The sequence below is a fragment of the Heloderma suspectum genome, chromosome 12 (genome assembly GCF_057233095.1).
Source record: "Heloderma suspectum isolate Gila_16-S chromosome 12, 16-S_ref, whole genome shotgun sequence".
Taxonomy (NCBI): Eukaryota; Metazoa; Chordata; class Lepidosauria; order Squamata; family Helodermatidae; genus Heloderma; species Heloderma suspectum.
In genome coordinates, this window is record NC_139469.1 from 37,960,001 (window position 1) to 37,972,500 (window position 12,500).

Here is a 12,500-nt window from a genome sequence, read left to right on the forward strand (position 1 = left end):
TTAGGGTTAGGGTTAGGGTTGAGTTAGGGTTAGGATTCGGGTTGTGGTTGGGGTTAGGGTTAGGGGTAGGGTTATGGTTGGGGTTGGGGTTAGGGTTGGGGTTAGGGTTGCCGTTGGGGTTAGGGTTGGGGTTAGGGTTAGGGTTAGGTTTAGGGTTGGGGTTAGGGTTAGGGTTAGGGTTAGGGTAGTGGTTAGGGTTAGGTTTAGGGTTAGGGTTGGGGATAGGGTTGGGGTTAGGGTTAGGGGTAGGGTTAGGGTTAGAGTTAGAGTTAGAGTTAGGGATGGGGTTAGGGTTAGGGTTAGGGTTAGGTTGGGGTTGGAGTTAGGGTTGGGGTTAGGGTTAGGGTTAGGGTTGGTGTTAGGTTTAGGGTTAGGGTTAGGGTTGGAGTTGGGGTTAGGGTTAGGGTTGGTGTTGGGGTTAGGGTTAGTGTTAGGTTTAGGGTTGGGGTTTAGGTTTAGGGTTAGGGTTAGGGTTGGGGTTAGGGTTAGGGTTAGTGTTGGTGTTGGGGCTAGGGTTAGGGTTAGGGTTGCGGTTAGGGTTAGGGTTAGGGTTGGGTTAGCGTTTGGGTTAGGGTTGGGGTTAGGGTTAAGTTGGGGTTGGAGTTAGGGTTGGGGTTAGTGTTAGGGTTAGGGTTGGTGTTAGGTTTAGGGTTAGGGTTAGGGTTAGGGATGAGGTTGGGGTTAGGTTTTGGGTTAGGGTTGGGGTTAGGGTTAGTGTTAGGGTTAGGATTAGGGTTGTGGTTGGGGTTAGGGTTAGGTTTAATGTTAGGGTTGTGGTTAGGGTTAGGGTTAGGGTTGGAGTTATGGTTAGGGTTGGGGTTAGGGTTAGGGTTAGGGTGAGGATTACGGTTATGGTTGGGGGAGGGTGAGGGTTAGGGTTGGGTTTAGGGTTAGGGTTAGTGTTAGGGTCAGGGTCAGAGTCAGGGTCATGGTTAGGGTGCGGGTTAGGGTCGGGGTTAGGGTTGGGGTTAGGGTTAGGGTTGGGGTTAGGGTTAGGGTTGGGGTTAGGAATAGGGTTAGGGTTGGTTTAAGGTTAGGGTTAGGGTTAGGGTTAGGGTGAGGGTTAGAGTTAGGGTTAGGGTTAGGGTTGGGGTTAGGGTTAGGGTTAGGGTTAGGGTTAGGATTCGGGTTGTGTTTGGGGTTAGGGTTAGGGGTAGGGTTATGGTTGGGGTTGGGGTTAGGGTTGGGGTTAGGGTTGCAGTTGGGGTTAGGGTTGGGGTTAGGGTTAGGGTTAGGTTTAGGGTTGGGGTTAGGGTTAGGGTAGTGGTTAGGGTTAGGTTTAGGGTTAGGGTTGGGGATAGGGTTGGGGTTAGGGTTAGGGGTAGGGTTAGGGTTAGAGTTAGAGTTAGAGTTAGAGTTAGGGATGGGGTTAGGGTTAGGGTTAGGGTTAGGTTGGGGTTGGAGTTAGGGTTGGGGTTAGGGTTAGGGTTAGGGTTGGTGTTAGGTTTAGGGTTAGGGTTAGGGTTGGAGTTGGGGTTAGGGTTAGGGTTGGGGTTGGGGTTAGGGTTAGTGTTAGGTTTAGGGTTGGGGTTAGGTTTAGGGTTAGGGTTAGGGTTGGGGTTAGGGTTAGGGTTAGTGTTGGTGTTGGGGCTAGGGTTAGGGTTAGGGTTGCGGTTAGGGTTAGGGTTAGGGTTGGGTTAGCGTTTGGGTTAGGGTTGGGGTTAGGGTTAAGTTGGGGTTGGAGTTAGGGTTGGGGTTAGTGTTAGGGTTAGGGTTGGTGTTAGGTTTAGGGTTAGGGTGAGGGTTAGGGATGGGGTTGGGGTTAGGTTTTGGGTTAGGGTTGGGGTTAGGGTTAGTGTTAGGGTTAGGATTAGGGTTGTGGTTGGGGTAAGGGTTAGGTTTAATGTTAGGGTTGTGGTTAGGGTTAGGGTTAGGGTTGGAGTTATGGTTAGGGTTGGGGTTAGGGTTAGGGTGAGGATTACGGTTATGGTTGGGGGAGGGTGAGGGTTAGGGTTGGGGTTAGGGTTAGGGTTAGGGTTAGGGTTAGGGTCAGGGTCAGAGTCAGGGTCATGGTTAGGGTGCGGGTTAGGGTCGGGGTTAGGGTTGGGGTTAGGGTTAGGGTTGGGGTTAGGGTTAGGGTTGGGGTTAGGAATAGGGTTAGGGTTGGTTTAAGGTTAGGGTTAGGGATAGGGTTAGGGTGAGGGTTAGAGTTAGGGTTAGGGTTAGGGTTGGGGTTAGGGTTAGGGTTAGGGTTAGGTTGAGGTTAGGGTTAGGGTTAGGGTTAGTGTTAGGTTTACGGTTGGGCGTAGGGTTAGGGTTAGGGTTAGGGTTGGCCTTAGGCTTAGGGTTAGGGTTAGGGTTAGGGTTGGGCTTGGGGTCAGGGTTAGGGTTAGGGTTACGGTTAGTGTTAGGTTTAGGGTTGGGGTTAGGGTTAGGGTTATGGTTAGGGTTAGGGTTGTGTTTAGGGTTAGGGTTAGTGTTGGGGTTGGGGTTAGCGTTAGGGTTGGGGTTGGGTTTAGGGTTAGGGTTAGGGTTAGTGTTTGGGTTAGGGTTGGGGTTAGGGTTAGGGTCAGGGTTAGTGTTAGGGTTAGGGTTAGGGTGGGGTTAGGGCTAGGGCCAGGGTTACGGTTAGGGTTAGGGTTAGGGTTGAGTTCGGGTTAGTGTTAGGGTTAGGGTTAATGTTAGGGTTAGGGTTAGAGTTAGAGTTAGAGTTAGAGTTAGGGATGGGGTTAGGGTTAGGGTTAGGGTTGCGGTTAGGGTTAGGGTTAGGGTTGGGTTAGCGTTTGGGTTAGGGTTGGGGTTAGGGTTAAGTTGGGGTTGGAGTTAGGGTTGGGGTTAGTGTTAGGGTTAGGGTTGGCGTTAGGTTTAGGGTTAGGGTTAGGGTTAGGGATGGGGTTGGGGTTAGGTTTAGGGTTAGGGTTGGGGTTAGGGTTAGGGTTAGGGTTAGGATTAGGGTTGTGGTTGGGGTTAGGGTTAGGTTTAATGTTAGGGTTGTGGTTAGGGTTAGGGTTGGAGTTATGGTTAGGGTTGGGGTTAGGGTTAGGGTGAGGATTACGGTTATGGTTGGGGGAGGGTGAGGGTTAGGGTTGGGGTTAGGGTTAGGGTTAGTGTTAGGGTCAGGGTCAGAGTCAGGGTCATGGTTAGGGTGCGGGTTAGGGTCGGGGTTAGGGTTGGGGTTAGGGTTAGGGTTGGGGTTAGGTATAGGGTTAGGGTTGGTTTAAGGTTAGGGTTAGGGTTAGGGTGAGGGTTAGAGTTAGGGTTAGGGTTGGGGTTAGGGTTAGGGTTAGATTGAGGTTAGGGTTAGGGTTAGGGTTAGTGTTAGGTTTACGGTTGGGCGTAGGGTTAGGGTTAGGGTTGGCCTTAGGGTTAGGGTTAGGGTTAGGGTTAGGGTTGGGCTTGGGGTCAGGGTTAGGGTTAGGGTTACGGTTAGTGTTAGGTTTAGGGTTGGGGTTAGGGTTAGGGTTATGGTTAGGGTTAGGGTTGTGTTTAGGGTTAGGGTTAGTGTTGGGTTTGGGGTTAGGGTTAGGGTTGGGGTTGGGTTTAGGTTTAGGGTTAGGGTTAGTGTTTGGGTTAGGGTTGGGGTTAGGGTTAGGGTCAGGGTTAGTGTTAGGGTTGGGGTTAGGGTTAGGGTGGGGTTAGGGCTAGGGCCAGGGTTACGGTTAGGGTTAGGGTTAGGGTTGAGTTAGGGTTAGTGTTAGGGTTAGGGTTAAGGTAAGGGTTAGGGTTATGTTGGGGTTGGAGTTAGGGTTGTTTTAGGGTTAGGGTTAGGGTTGGTGTGTGGTTTAGGGTTAGGGTTAGGGTTAGGGTTGGGGTTGGGGTTAGGGTAAGGGTTAGGGTTGGGGTTAGGGTTAGGGTTAGGTTTGTGGTTGGGGTAAGGGTTAGGGTTAGGTTTAGTGTTGGGGTTGGGGTTAGGTTTAGGGTTAGGGTTGGGGTTAGGTTTAGGGTTAGGATTCGGGTTGTGGTTTGGGTTAGGGTTAGGGGTAGGGTTATGGTTGGGGTTGGGGTTAGGGTTGGGGTTAGGGTTGCGGTTGGGGTTAGGGTTAGGGTTGGGGTTACGGTTAGGGTTAGGGTTGGGGTTAGGGTTAGGGTTAGGGTTAGGGTAGTGGTTAGGGTTAGGGTTAGGGTTAGGGTTGGGGATAGGGTTGGGGTTAGGGTTGGGGTTAGGGTTAGGGGTAGGGTTAGGGTTAGAGTTAGAGTTAGAGTTAGGGATGGGGTTAGGGTTAGGGTTAGGTTTAGGTTGGGGTTGGAGTTAGGGTTGGGGTTAGGGTTAGGGTTAGGGTTGGTGTTAGGTTTAGGGTTAGGGTTAGGGTTGGAGTTGGGGTTAGGGTTAGGGTTGGGGTTGGGGTTGGGGTTAGGGTTAGTGTTAGGTTTAGGGTTGGGGTTAGGTTTAGGGTTAGGGTTAGGGTTGGGGTTAGGGTTAGGGTTAGTGTTGGTGATGGGGCTAGGGTTAGGGTTAGGGTTGCGGTTAGGGTTAGGGTAAGGGTTGGGTTAACGTTTGGGTTAGGGTTGGGGTTAGGGTTAAGTTGGGGTTGGAGTTAGGGTTGGGGTTAGTGTTAGGGTTAGGGTTGGGGTTAGGGTTAGGGTTAGGGTTATGGTTAGGGTTAGGGTTGTGTTTAGGGTTAGGGTTAGTGTTGGGGTTGGGGTTAGGGTTAGGGTTGGGGTTGGGTTTAGGGTTAGGGTTAGGGTTAGTGTTTGGGTTAGGGTTGGGGTTAGGGTTAGGGTCAGGGTTAGTGTTAGGGTTAGGGTTAGGGTGGGGTTAGGGCTAGGGCCAGGGTTACGGTTAGGGTTAGTGTTAGGGTTGAGTTCGGGTTAGTGTTAGGGTTAGGGTTAATGTTAATGTTAGGGTTAGGGTTAGAGTTAGAGTTAGAGTTAGAGTTAGGGATGGGGTTAGGGTTAGGGTTAGGTTGGGGTTGGAGTTAGGGTTGGGGTTAGGGTTAGGATTAGGTTTGGTGTTAGGTTTAGGGTTAGGGTTAGGGTTGGAGTTGGGGTTAGGGTTAGGGTTGGGGTTGGGGTTAGGGTTAGTGTTAGGTTTAGGGTTGGGGTTAGGTTTAGGGTTAGGGTTAGGGTTGGGGTTAGGGTTAGGGTTAGTGTTGGTGTTGGGGCTAGGGTTAGGGTTAGGGTTGCGGTTAGGGTTAGGGTTAGGGTTGGGTTAGCGTTTGGGTTAGGGTTGGGGTTAGGGTTAAGTTGGGGTTGGAGTTAGGGTTGGGGTTAGTGTTAGGGTTAGGGTTGGTGTTAGGTTTAGGGTTAGGGTTAGGGTTAGGGATGGGGTTGGGGTTAGGTTTAGGGTTAGGGTTGGGGTTAGGGTTAGGGTTAGGATTAGGGTTGTGGTTGGGGTTAGGGTTAGGTTTAATGTTAGGGTTGTGGTTAGGGTTAGGGTTGGAGTTATGGTTAGGGTTGGGGTGAGGGTTAGGGTGAGGATTACGGTTATGGTTGGGGGAGGGTGAGGGTTAGGGTTGGGGTTAGGGTTAGGGTTAGCGTTAGGGTCAGGGTCAGAGTCAGGGTCATGGTTAGGGTGCGGGTTAGGGTCGGGGTTAGGGTTGGGGTTAGGGTTAGGGTTGGGGTTAGGTATAGGGTTAGGGTTGGTTTAAGGTTAGGGTTAGGGTTAGGGTGAGGGTTAGAGTTAGGGTTAGGGTTGGGGTTAGGGTTAGGGTTAGATTGAGGTTAGGGTTAGGGTTAGGGTTAGTGTTAGGTTTACGGTTGGGCGTAGGGTTAGGGTTAGGGTTGGCCTTAGGGTTAGGGTTAGGGTTAGGGTTAGGGTTGGGCTTGGGGTCAGGGTTAGGGTTAGGGTTACGGTTAGTGTTAGTTTTAGGGTTGGGGTTAGGGTTAGGGTTATGGTTAGGGTTAGGGTTGTGTTTAGGGTTAGGGTTAGTGTTGGGTTTGGGGTTAGGGTTAGGGTTGGGGTTGGGTTTAGGGTTAGGGTTAGGGTTAGTGTTTGGGTTAGGGTTGGGGTTAGGGTTAGGGTCAGGGTTAGTGTTAGGGTTGGGGTTAGGGTTAGGGTGGGGTTAGGGCTAGGGCCAGGGTTACGGTTAGGGTTAGGGTTAGGGTTGAGTTAGGGTTAGTGTTACGGTTAGGGTTAAGGTAAGGGTTAGGGTTATGTTGGGGTTGGAGTTAGGGTTGTTTTAGGGTTAGGGTTAGGGTTGGTGTTTGGTTTAGGGTTAGGGTTAGGGTTAGGGTTGGGGTTGGCGTTAGGGTAAGGGTTAGGGTTGGGGTTAGGGTTAGGGTTAGGTTTGTGGTTGGGGTAAGTGTTAGGGTTAGGTTTAGTGTTGGGGTTGGGGTTAGGTTTAGGGTTAGGGTTGGGGTTAGGTTTAGGGTTAGGATTCGGGTTGTGGTTTGGGTTAGGGTTAGGGGTAGGGTTATGGTTGGGGTTGGGGTTAGGGTTGCGGTTGGGGTTAGGGTTAGGGTTGGGGTTACGGTTAGGGTTAGGGTTGGGGTTAGGGTTAGGGTTAGGGTTAGGGTAGTGGTTAGGGTTAGGGTTAGGGTTAGGGTTAGTGTTAGGTTTAGGGTTTGGCGTAGGGTTAGGGTTAGGGTTAGGGTTAGGGTTAGGGTTAGGGTTGGGGTTAGGGTTAGGGTTAGGGTTAGGGTTAGGGTTGGGCTTGGGGTCAGGGTTAGGGTTAGGGTTACGGTTAGTGTAATGTTTAGGGTTGGGGTTAGGGTTATGGTTAGGGTTAGGGTTGTGTTTAGGGTTAGGGTTAGTCTTGGGGTTGGGGTTAGGGTTAGGGTTGGGTTTAGGTTTAGGGTTAGGGTTAGTGTTTGGGTTAGGGTTGGGGTTAGTGTTAGGGTCAGGGTTAGTGTTAGGGTTGGGGTTAGGGTTAGGGTGGGGTTAGTGTTGCGGTTCGGGTTCGGGTTAGGTTTGGGATAGCGTTAGGGTTAAAGTTGGGGTTAGGGTTAGGGTTATGTTGGGGTTGGAGTTAGGGTTGGGGTTACTGTTACGGTTAGGGTTTGTGTTAGGTTTAGGATTAGGGTTAGGGTTGTGGTTGGGGTAAGGGTTAGGGTTAGGTTTAATGTTAGTGTTGTGGTCAGGGTTAGGGTTAGGGTTAGGGTTGGGGTTATGGTTATGGTAAGGGTTGGGGTTAGGGGTAGGCTTAGGGTGAGGATTAGGGTTAGTGTTGCGGTTCGGGTTAGGGTTAGGGTTGGGTTAGGGTTAGTGTTAGGGTTAGGGTTAGGGTTAGGGTTAGGGTTAGGGTTGGGGTTGGGGTTAGGGATAGGGTTAGGTTTAGGGTTAGATCTGGGTTAGGGTTAGGGTTAGGGTTGGTGTTTGGTTTAGTGTTAGGTTTAGGGATAGTGTTAGGGTTAGGGTTAGGGTTGGGGTTGGGGTTAGGGTTGGGGTTAAGGTTGGGTTTAGGGGTAGGGTTAGGGTTAGGTTTAGGGTTAGGGTTAGTGTTGGGGTTATGGTTAGGGTTAGAGTTAGAGTTAGAGTTAGGGTTAGGGATGGGGTTAGGGTTAGGGTTAGGTTGGGGTTGGAGTTAGGGTTGGGGTTAGGGTTAGGGTTAGGGTGAGGGTTAGGGTTAGGGTTGGGGTTAGGGTTGGGGTTAGGGTTAGGGTTGGGGTTAGGTTTAGGGTTAGGGTTGGTTTAAGTTTAGGGTTTGGGTTAGGGTTCGGGTCAGGGTTAGGTTTAGGGTTAGATTGAGGTTAGGGTTAGGTTTAGGGTTAGTGTTAGGTTTAGGGTTGGGCGTAGGGTTAGGGTTAGGGTTAGGGTTAGGGTTATGGTTGGGTTTAGGGTTATGGTTGGGTTAGGGTTGGGGTTAGGGTTAGGGTTAGGGTTATGGTTAGGGTTGGGGTTGGGGTTGGGGTTAGGGTTGGGGTTAGGGTTGCGGTTGGGGTTAGGGTTAGGGTTAGGGTTGGGGTTAGGGTTAGGGTTAGGGTAGTGGTTAGGGTTAGGGTTAGGGTTAGGGTTGGGGTTAATGTTAGGGTTGGGGTTAGGGTTAGGGGTAGGGTTAGGGTTAGGGTTAGGGTTGGGGTTAGGGTTAGTGTTAGGGTTAGGGTTGGTGTTAGGTTTAGGGTTAGGGTTAGTGTTGGGGTTGGGGTTAGGTTTAGGGTTAGGGTTGGGGTTAGGGTTAGGGTTAGGGTTAGGATTCGGGTTGTGGTTGGGGTTAGGGTTAGGGGTAGGGTTATGGTTGGGGTTGGGGTTAGGGTTGGGGTTAGGGTTGCAGTTGGGGTTAGGGTTGGGGTTAGGGTTAGGGTTAGGTTTAGGGTTGGGGTTAGGGTTAGGGTTAGGGTTAGGGTAGTGGTTAGGGTTAGGTTTAGGGTTAGGGTTGGGGATAGGGTTGGGGTTAGGGTTAGGGGTAGGGTTAGGGTTAGAGTTAGAGTTAGAGTTAGAGTTAGGGATGGGGTTAGGGTTAGGGTTAGGGTTAGGGTTAGGTTGGGGTTGGAGTTAGGGTTGGGGTTAGGGTTAGGGTTAGGGTTGGTGTTAGGTTTAGGGTTAGGGTTAGGGTTAGAGTTGGGGTTAGGGTTAGGGTTGGGGTTGGGGTTAGGGTTAGTGTTAGGTTTAGGGTTGGGGTTAGGTTTAGGGTTAGGGTTAGGGTTGGGGTTAGGGTTAGGGTTAGTGTTGGTGTTGGGGCTAGGGTTAGGGTTAGGGTTGCGGTTAGGGTTAGGGTTAGGGTTGGGTTAGCGTTTGGGTTAGGGTTGGGGTTAGGGTTAAGTTGGGGTTGGAGTTAGGGTTGGGGTTAGTGTTAGGGTTAGGGTTGGTGTTAGGTTTAGGGTTAGGGTTAGGGTTAGGGATGGGGTTGGGGTTAGGTTTTGGGTTAGGGTTGGGGTTAGGGTTAGTGTTAGGGTTAGGATTAGGGTTGTGGTTGGGGTTAGGGTTAGGTTTAATGTTTGGGTTGTGGTTAGGGTTAGGGTTAGGGTTGGAGTTATGGTTAGGGTTGGGGTTAGGGTTAGGGTTAGGGTGAGGATTACGGTTATGGTTGGGGGAGGGTGAGGGTTAGGGTTGGGGTTAGGGTTAGGGTTAGGGTTAGGGTCAGGGTCAGAGTCAGGGTCATGGTTAGGGTGCGGGTTAGGGTCGGGGTTAGGATTGGGGTTAGGGTTAGGGTTGGGGTTACGGTTAGGGTTGGGGTTAGGAATAGGGTTAGGGTTGGTTTAAGGTTAGGGTTAGGGTTAGGGTTAGGGTGAGGGTTAGAGTTAGGGTTAGGGTTAGGGTTGGGGTTAGGGTTAGGGTTAGGGTTAGGTTGAGGTTAGGGTTAGGGTTAGGGTTAGTGTTAGGTTTACGGTTGGGCGTAGGGTTAGGGTTAGGGTTAGGGTTGGCCTTAGGGTTAGGGTTAGGGTTAGGGTTAGGGTTAGGGTTGGGCTTGGGGTCAGGGTTAGGGTTAGGGTTACGGTTAGTGTTAGGTTTAGGGTTGGGGTTAGGGTTAGGGTTAGGGTTATGGTTAGTGTTAGGGTTGTGTTTAGGGTTAGGGTTAGTGTTGGGGTTGGGGTTAGGGTTAGGGTTAGGGTTGGGGTTGGGTTTAGGGTTAGGGTTAGGGTTAGTGTTTGGGTTAGGGTTGGGGTTAGGGTTAGGGTCAGGGTTAGTGTTAGGGTTAGGGTTAGGGTGGGGTTAGGGCTAGGGCCAGGGTTACGGTTAGGGTTAGGGTTAGGGTTGAGTTCGGGTTAGTGTTAGGGTTAGGGTTAATGTTAGGGTTAGGGTTAGAGTTAGAGTTAGAGTTAGAGTTAGGGATGGGGTTAGGGTTAGGGTTAGGTTGGGGTTGGAGTTAGGGTTGGGGTTAGGGTTAGGATTAGGTTTGGTGTTAGGTTTAGGGTTAGGGTTAGGGTTGGAGTTGGGGTTAGGGTTAGGGTTGGGGTTGGGGTTAGGGTTAGTGTTAGGTTTAGGGTTGGGGTTAGGTTTAGGGTTAGGGTTAGGGTTGGGGTTAGGGTTAGGGTTAGTGTTGTTGTTGGGGCTAGGGTTAGGGTTAGGGTTGCGGTTAGGGTTAGGGTTAGGGTTGGGTTAGCGTTTGGGTTAGGGTTGGGGTTAGTGTTAAGTTGGGGTTGGAGTTAGGGTTGGGGTTAGTGTTAGGGTTAGGGTTGGTGTTAGGTTTAGGGTTAGGGTTAGGGTTAGGGATGGGGTTGGGGTTAGGTTTAGGGTTAGGGTTGGGGTTAGGGTTAGGGTTAGGGTTAGGATTAGGGTTGTGGTTGGGGTTAGGGTTAGGTTTAATGTTAGGGTTGTGGTGAGGGTTAGGGTTGGAGTTATGGTTAGGGTTGGGGTTAGGGTTAGGGTGAGGATTACGGTTATGGTTGGGGGAGGGTGAGGGTTAGGGTTGGGGTTAGGGTTAGGGTTAGTGTTAGGGTCAGGGTCAGAGTCAGGGTCATGGTTAGGGTGCGGGTTAGGGTCGGGGTTAGGGTTGGGGTTAGGGTTAGGGTTGGGGTTAGGTATAGGGTTAGGGTTGGTTTAAGGTTAGGGTTAGGGTTAGGGTTAGGGTGAGGGTTAGAGTTAGGGTTAGGGTTGGGGTTAGGGTTAGGGTTAGATTGAGGTTAGGGTTAGGGTTAGGGTTAGTGTTAGGTTTACGGTTGGGCGTAGGGTTAGGGTTAGGGTTGGCCTTAGGGTTAGGGTTAGGGTTAGGGTTAGGGTTGGGCTTGAGGTCAGGGTTAGGGTTAGGGTTATGGTTAGTGTTAGGTTTAGGGTTGGGGTTAGGGTTAGGGTTATGGTTAGGGTTAGGGTTGTGTTTAGGGTTAGGGTTAGTGTTGGGTTTGGGGTTAGGGTTAGGGTTGGGGTTGGGTTTAGGGTTAGGGTTAGGGTTAGTGTTTGGGTTAGGGTTGGGGTTAGGGTTAGGGTCAGGGTTAGTGTTAGGGTTGGGGTTAGGGTTAGGGTGGGGTTAGGGCTAGGGCCAGGGTTACGGTTAGGGTTAGGGTTAGGGTTGAGTTAGGGTTAGTGTTAGGGTTAGGGTTAAGGTAAGGGTTAGGGTTATGTTCGGGTTGGAGTTAGGGTTGTTTTAGGGTTAGGGTTAGGGTTGGTGTGTGGTTTAGGGTTAGGGTTAGGGTTAGGGTTGGGGTTGGGGTTAGGGTAAGGGTTAGGGTTGGGGTTAGGGTTAGGGTTAGGTTTGTGGTTGGGGTAAGGGTTAGGGTTAGGTTTAGTGTTGGGGTTGGGGTTAGGTTTAGGGTTAGGGTTGGGGTTAGGTTTAGGGTTAGGATTCGGGTTGTGGTTTGGGTTAGGGTTAGGGGTAGGGTTATGGTTGGGGTTGGGGTTAGGGTTGGGGTTAGGGTTGCGGTTGGGGTTAGGGTTAGGGTTGGGGTTACGGTTAGGGTTAGGGTTGGGGTTAGGGTTAGGGTTAGGGTTAGGGTAGTGGTTAGGGTTAGGGTTAGGGTTAGGGTTGGGGATAGGGTTGGGGTTAGGGTTGGGGTTAGGGTTAGGGGTAGGGTTAGGGTTAGAGTTAGAGTTAGAGTTAGGGATGGGGTTAGGGTTAGGGTTAGGGTTAGGTTGGGGTTGGAGTTAGGGTTGGGGTTAGGGTTAGGGTTAGGGTTGGTGTTAGGTTTCGGGTTAGGGTTAGGGTTGGAGTTGGGGTTAGGGTTAGGGTTGGGGTTGGGGTTAGGGTTAGTGTTAGGTTTAGGGTTGGGGTTAGGTTTAGGGTTAGGGTTAGGGTTGGGGTTAGGGTTAGGGTTAGTGTTGGTGATGGGGCTAGGGTTAGGGTTAGGGTTGCGGTTAGGGTTAGGGTAAGGGTTGGGTTAACGTTTGGGTTAGGGTTGGGGTTAGGGTTAAGTTGGGGTTGGAGTTAGGGTTGGGGTTAGTGTTAGGGTTAGGGTTGGGGTTAGGGTTAGGGTTAGGGTTATGGTTAGGGTTAGGGTTGTGTTTAGGGTTAGGGTTAGTGTTGGGGTTGGGGTTAGCGTTAGGGTTGGGGTTGGGTTTAGGGTTAGGGTTAGGGTTAGTGTTTGGGTTAGGGTTGGGGTTAGGGTTAGGGTCAGGGTTAGTGTTAGGGTTAGGGTTAGGGTGGGGTTAGGGCTAGGGCCAGGGTTACGGTTAGGGTTAGGGTTGAGTTCGGGTTAGTGTTAGGGTTAGGGTTAATGTTAGGGTTAGGGTTAGAGTTAGAGTTAGAGTTAGAGTTAGAGTTAGGGATGGGGTTAGGGTTAGGGTTAGGTTGGGGTTGGAGTTAGGGTTGGGGTTAGGGTTAGGATTAGGTTTGGTGTTAGGTTTAGGGTTAGGGTTAGGGTTGGAGTTGGGGTTAGGGTTAGGGTTGGGGTTGGGGTTAGGGTTAGTGTTAGGTTTAGGGTTGGGGTTAGGTTTAGGGTTAGGGTTAGGGTTGGGGTTAGGGTTAGGGTTAGTGTTGGTGTTGGGGCTAGGGTTAGGGTTAGGGTTGCGGTTAGGGTTAGGGTTAGGGTTGGGTTAGCGTTTGGGTTAGGGTTGGGGTTAGGGTTAAGTTGGGGTTGGAGTTAGGGTTGGGGTTAGTGTTAGGGTTAGGGTTGGTGTTAGGTTTAGGGTTAGGGTTAGGGTTAGGGATGGGGTTGGGGTTAGGTTTAGGGTTAGGGTTGGGGTTAGGGTTAGGGTTAGGATTAGGGTTGTGGTTGGGGTTAGGGTTAGGTTTAATGTTAGGGTTGTGGTTAGGGTTAGGGTTGGAGTTATGGTTAGGGTTGGGGTTAGGGTTAGGGTGAGGATTACGGTT